Source organism: Etheostoma spectabile, unplaced genomic scaffold (assembly GCF_008692095.1).
Source record: "Etheostoma spectabile isolate EspeVRDwgs_2016 unplaced genomic scaffold, UIUC_Espe_1.0 scaffold00570089, whole genome shotgun sequence".
Classification (NCBI taxonomy): Eukaryota; Metazoa; Chordata; class Actinopteri; order Perciformes; family Percidae; genus Etheostoma; species Etheostoma spectabile.
The window spans coordinates 8218-15181 of record NW_022605523.1 but is presented as its reverse complement, the minus strand read 5'-3'; the positions used below and the strand labels follow the sequence as shown (position 1 = coordinate 15181).

General features: G+C 45.4%; 1 non-coding gene across 1 annotated transcript; it reads right to left on the bottom strand.

The window, feature by feature from the left end:
• Positions 1-2879: 2879 nt before the first annotated feature.
• On the bottom strand, positions 2880-2961 carry trnal-aag (transfer RNA leucine (anticodon AAG)). Its single transcript has one exon. It is a non-coding gene; the product is annotated as a tRNA-Leu (tRNA).
• Positions 2962-6964: the final 4003 nt, after the last annotated feature.

Below are 6964 nucleotides of genomic sequence, written 5' to 3'. Positions count from 1 at the left end.
CGTCTGGTTGGCAGCCTGGTCGCCCAGCGTCTGGTTGGCAGCCTGGTCGCCCAGCGTCTGGTTGGCAGCCTGGTCGCCCAGCGTCTGGTTGGCAGCCTGGTCGCCCAGCGTCTGGTTGGCAGCCTGGTCGCCCAGCGTCTGGTTGGCAGCCTGGTCGCCCAGCGTCTGGTTGGCAGCCTGGTCGCCCAGCGTCTGGTTGGCAGCCTGGTCGCCCAGCGTCTGGTTGGCAGCCTGGTCGCCCAGCGTCTGGTTGGCAGCCTGGTCGCCCAGCGTCTGGTTGGCAGCCTGGTCGCCCAGCGTCTGGTTGGCAGCCTGGTCGCCCAGCGTCTGGTTGGCAGCCTGGTCGCCCAGCGTCTGGTTGGCAGCCTGGTCGCCCAGCGTCTGGTTGGCAGCCTGGTCGCCCAGCGTCTGGTTGGCAGCCTGGTCGCCCAGCGTCTGGTTGGCAGCCTGGTCGCCCAGCGTCTGGTTGGCAGCCTGGTCGCCCAGCGTCTGGTTGGCAGCCTGGTCGCCCAGCGTCTGGTTGGCAGCCTGGTCGCCCAGCGTCTGGTTGGCAGCCTGGTCGCCCAGCGTCTGGTTGGCAGCCTGGTCGCCCAGCGTCTGGTTGGCAGCCTGGTCGCCCAGCGTCTGGTTGGCAGCCTGGTCGCCCAGCGTCTGGTTGGCAGCCTGGTCGCCCAGCGTCTGGTTGGCAGCCTGGTCGCCCAGCGTCTGGTTGGCAGCCTGGTCGCCCAGCGTCTGGTTGGCAGCCTGGTCGCCCAGCGTCTGGTTGGCAGCCTGGTCGCCCAGCGTCTGGTTGGCAGCCTGGTCGCCCAGCGTCTGGTTGGCAGCCTGGTCGCCCAGCGTCTGGTTGGCAGCCTGGTCGCCCAGCGTCTGGTTGGCAGCCTGGTCGCCCAGCGTCTGGTTGGCAGCCTGGTCGCCCAGCGTCTGGTTGGCAGCCTGGTCGCCCAGCGTCTGGTTGGCAGCCTGGTCGCCCAGCGTCTGGTTGGCAGCCTGGTCGCCCAGCGTCTGGTTGGCAGCCTGGTCGCCCAGCGTCTGGTTGGCAGCCTGGTCGCCCAGCGTCTGGTTGGCAGCCTGGTCGCCCAGCGTCTGGTTGGCAGCCTGGTCGCCCAGCGTCTGGTTGGCAGCCTGGTCGCCCAGCGTCTGGTTGGCAGCCAGCGGTTTGGGTCCGTTCAGGGGCAATTGAACATCTGCAAGTTTTTGAATAGCTGCCTCAGCTTCTACTTCTTTGGTTTCCAGTTGTGCTGAAAAATACGTAGAAATCGTTAATTCCCAACTACCCTTGACATTAATATTGTAAATAATTTACCATTAAGGCTTCTTTGTTTTTGATTAAAAAGTAAAGTATTAAGACTTCCTTTTAAGACTTGATACCTCCAAAACATTTAATTGGTAATTAGGCCAGTGGCGTTGGTTTACATCATTACAGAATCTGTATTGAGATTAAGTTAGCACAGCAGTTGTGTTCATGTGCTGCATTTACTTGGTTTGGGAAATTACACAATCTCTACAGAGCCACCTTAGCTTAAGTTGGCTGACTGACTATATAAATGTCTGAATAATTTGAGAAGCCAGCTTTATACCCACATTGTATGGTCAAAATAGCTTAAATTAAACATGGGTTGGAATCCCCATTCCAAAAGCTAGACAACTTAACCTTAATTTACTACATTGTGCCACAAAGAACCTCAGCTGTTAATACAATTGCAGCATTTTCCCAATACGGTTTCTTAGAACCTGCTCACCTTTTTTAGCGGCTTGGATCAACTTGGACTCCATTGACTGGAGAAGTGCAAAGGCCCTCTTCATGGAGATATCATTGGGAGACACATCTGTAGTACAAAATAAATTCAGTTAGTATCCGTAAGTAGCTCTTGAAAGATTCTGTCACTAACGTTCTTACCTCTAATCATTCTCCTCTGCAGCGCATCATCATGTCTTTCATTTGTGCCGCCAACTGGCAAACTCAAGCCTAAGGACAATACAACTGCGGTTAATCAAATGTTTCTGCTGTTTGACGCCACATATCATGAACTTGCTAAATTTCATTTCAGTAATTGAGTAATTTACCCTACTCTTTACATTCGCTATACTCCACTACATATTTGAATACAAGCTTCAAACAGAAGAAATGTAACAACCTTTGTTAATCCAAACAGTCAGCGCACAAACAACAAAGACCCAAACAGCTGCCATCACTCCAGTCACCAAGAGAAACTGGTTCCTGTGCTACATGCCAGGTAAAAACCCATTATGCAGGTAGCACAGCTGTTGCTGATCAGCTCTGATTGGCTCTCTCTGCAGAGTCAGTGATAGTTGAGATTCAGCCCATGAAAAATGGGAATTTGGAAGCAAGGGACATGTACAGACTATATTGTAAAGAAAGTCTAGGAAGTTGGGTTTTTTACAAGAAAGAAAGTCAATGATGTTTGTCTGAACACTGTTAGACTTTTTTTTGTAAATTTGCGTTAACTTACTGGCAACGTGCTGTAACTTCCTGATTACAGTATCATAACTGTACATGTTTTTTTTACAGTATAATACCCCTACTGTAACTTAGTTTTACAGTAGTAAAAATAACTCCAAAAATAAATAACTCCACAGTGGCAAAGCCCCAGGGATTGATCAAATTCGTTTAGAAATATTGTAAGGAGAGGCTGTCTTGGTTGACATACCTCTTTAACATTGCGTGGAGGTCTGTGGCAGTGCCTAAGGAGTGGCAGACCAGGGTGGTTGCTCCTCTCTTCAAGAAGAATGGCATCTGCCCATTACAGGAGTATCACTATGCTCAGGCTCCTTGGTAAACTCTACTCCAAGGTGCTGGAAAGTCAAGTTCAGCTTAACCTCAGCGAGGAGTGTACCAATGTATGTAATATTTCAGGAGTTGGCAGTGGTGGGATTTGAACCCACGCCTCCAGAGAGACTGGAGCCTTAATCCAGCGCCTTAGACCGCTCGGCCACACTACCTGCAAATATCACTTCCCCAAATCGTGACAAACACAAGGAATGTAACTAACGGTATGCTTGTCAATGTTATTGGAACAAAACGTTTGCAAGGGAAAAGCCAATACTTACATACTAAAAAATTGTATCACTCTTTGTCATTTTTCTCTGGCATTGTTGATTTTAGAATATTGTAACCAATGAGTAGGGTTAGGTCTGTGTGAATATGGGCTGAGCATTTACCTGGGCTGAATTTGTGAACATCTTCTTTTGCATATTCACTGTAAAGATCCATTACTCCTCCAACTGCCAACTATTGTTCCAGAGAAAATAGGATTTACAGTTTTAGATTGCAAGGTAACTGTCCAAGACCAAAGACTTCAATGAAATACCTCAGGGGATCAAAACAGTTTGTCAAAGTGGGAAAGGTCAGGTTTTTTGATTAGAAATTCGAGCACAGTTGTTCATGTACCATTCAAAAACAAAAGCACGATCATGAAACACATATAACTTAGATTACCTAACTACAGCTCTGATTCAATACAGGCCAATGTCAGAGATCGTACAGATCTTTCTGCAGACCTTCACCGGCTAAATACTAATCCCCATACCGGGAGCTGAACCCAGGGCACCTGGGTGAAAACCAGGAATCCTAACCACTAGACCATATGGGACTGACCACATACTAATAACAGGGACTTCGTGAATCAATTCATAGTCTGGCTGGAAACAGGCCTTCTCTTGAACATGAATGAAGAAGCTTCTTAAGTAAGTTTCATCTTGAAGCTTTTGAGTGTTGTTTAGGTTTTTATCTGCTTTAACTATTACCGGACAGCGGGGGCACGGAGCAGAGCAGAGCGGCCATTAGGGAGGAATCCTCCTCCGTGTTCGGCTCCATTTTGAACTGGCGGTAAAAAACTTAACGTTGGAACTTTATGACGAATATAAATGTTGACAGGTTGATTTCTGTTAATAACAAACACAACTATAATCAATAGAAAAAGAAAATATATATATGAAAAGCCGTCTTGGTTCATCTTTCCACTGTTCCTACAATCACCATTCTGGTCTGGTTGGAAACTAAAGGATCTAAACTAAAAGGATGTTCCTCTTTAACTAACAGGTCTATCTCTGTAGGGATCCATCCCATAATGTTGTCACACACTTAGAATAATGATCTGAGTCTGTCAGCAGCAACAACACAACCTTTAGTGGACGCTGACTTTACCTTTAAATTAGGAGTTTAAACAGAGACACAACAGGAAGAATAAATCCATCTAATCAAGTCCCCAATAATCAGCATGTGGCCTTGTTTTATTTCAGGTAGTCAGCATGGAGCTGTTCCACATTCCCAGACATTTAAAACAAGTCAATCATTGGCGTTATTCTACGAGTCAGATGAATAAATCAGCTGTTTGCTATTTGAGCTGCTCTGTTTCCTGCTGCTCCGTCATTCTTTAGTGTCTTCTGGAAACAGGTTGCCGTCCTTTATGTTTCTTTTGGATGACATCATCAGTGTCTTTGCTTTAGTCTGAAGAAACTCCAACAGATTTAAACCACATGCAGTCACAGAAAATACAAACAGGGAATAGAAAATGTCAGACAAAGAATATGAAATGAAAAGTACCAAAAGTAGGAAAATATAATGTTAATCTACCAAACAACAATAACTGGAGAGCATCCAATTAAACATGGCAGACTTCTAGTATGTCGGTAATGAAGAGAGGAATGTTTGGACTTATTACAGATTCATTTTATTTTTATTTAACCTTTATTTAACCAGGAACAATCCCATTGAGCTACAGTAACTCTTCTTCCAGGGAGTCCTGCCAAGACAGACGGCAAAAAGTTTCATAATACATAAAAGACAGGACAATGGTTCCATACCACACCACAAATCTCTATAGATACTACAACACAAACAAGACAATACACTTAACTTAAGCTAATGCAGACATACAACTTAAAGGGCACCTTGTTAAAAGAAATTACACTGTTCAGGCAGAGTTGACTTTAAAAGGTTTTAAACTGAATTTGACCTAAAGTCCAAATCGCTGTGTAGTCTCACAATGCTAAAACGTTTTGTGTTCCAACTGTTGGAAGTTTTTGATATTTAAAGGGTTCAAAAGTGTTTTCAAAGGTTAAAACTAAAAGCCCTTGAGCAGCCATGCCACATCAAGGCTCAAATGAGAAAGCAGCCCGGAGAACATTGCTGTTTCTGTTCATCCTGAAGTCCTTAAACATGTCACTTCTAAATTATAGAAGAGATCACGTGACCGGTGTTTGCAAGGGTTGCTCAGAGCTGAGGCTCCGCATCCTCCTATGCATTTAACAATAAAAACCAGGTCATTCTTTCTCATTCTACGTTTTCATTTGTTACCACTGTGACTTAGTGGAATGTCTGCAGGCACAAAAAGGTTCTGGAAAAGCAACAAATGTTCTTCAATCAGCGGTCCACGACGCAGTAAAGTAAGCATTGCTGCAACACATCAGGACAGAGCTTGAGAGGCAGGGAGACAACAGGCAGATAAGAAACCTGCATTGATGACAAGAAGAAATTTGAGTTTAAGCTAACCAAAATGGAGGACAGGTTGAGATACAACAATGTTCGCATTATTGGACTAAAAAAGACGACCCAGTGGGATTCCTGCAGAAACAGCTACTGGTTTGGATTCCCTCCTTACAGAACAGGACTACCATCAACATGGACAGAGCACACAGAATCAACGGCAAGGGTACAATGACACATACGCTGATTTGAAGGTGTCTGAGATACCAGGGCCGCCAAGCAATCCTTCAGGGGGCAGCAAGAAGGCCCGATTCAGGACTCCAATGCAACGCTGCATTTTAAGCCTGGCTACAGTGCTCTCACTGCCCAGCAGCGACAGGAAGTAAACAGTGTAAATTACATGCTAAAGGTGTCTCAAACTTTCTTATTTATCCGGCCACCCTTAAAGAGGCCCGCGAGGAAGAACGCTCACATTCACTACAGCCAAGAATGTGGACATGTTCTGTCGGGAGCTGGATAAAGATGAAGAAGGGACATCCATGCGAGGCGCTTTAGCAGCTGTGGATTAGTGGAGTCAGGAACACTGTGCAAGGTTGACGCGAGGGCACTGTATGTAAGTTTGGGATCCAAGCTTTAAATGAACATTTAATTAGGCTGACTGTTCACTTTATAATTTATATTTATTACTCTCACTAGGATGGTGTACTTTTTCAGTTGTGGACTTTATAATAAAAAACTAACAATTTATGAGAATGTCGGTAACAAACAGTAGAGGGCAGCAATACCCTATTAGCAACTAGTCTGCCTAAATCAAAGCAGAAGAATGTGTTTCCTTTGGTAGTGTTTTAATGCAAACACGTTATATTTCCTAATCTTAAATGGTCATTACTGCTGGTCCGCCTTCAATGAGGAGAGAAGATCAGAATATAAGAACACACCTATCAAGGCATGAGGAAGAAGAGGAAAACAGCTTGGCTCTGAAACATCTTCACAACGAGGCAGAGTGAATGAGCTGGTGATTTTTAAGGCTAATACTGCGAGAAAACCTTTTCCCACATTGATCACACCAGTACGGCTTCTCTCCAGTGTGAACACGCCGGTGGCTTTCAAGGTTACCACTCACAGAAAACCTTTTCCCACATTGATCACAGCTGTATGGCTTCTCTCCAGTGTGAATGTGTTGATGTCTTTTTAGTTTATTCTGCACTGTGAAAGCTGCCCCACATTGATCACAGCTGTACGGCTTCTCTCCAGTGTGAATGCGTTGATGTGTTTTTAGGTTACACTGTTGTGTGAAAGCTGCCCCACATTGATCACAGTTGTATGGCTTCTCTCCAGTGTGAATGCGTTGATGTATTTTTAGGGTACTCTGTTGTGTGAAAGCTGCCCCACATTGATCACAGTTGTACGACTTCTCTCCAGTGTGACTGCGTTGATGTGTTTTTAGGTAACACTGTTGTGTGAAAGCTGTCCCACATTGATCACAGCTGTGTAGATTCTCTCCAGTGTGAACTCTCA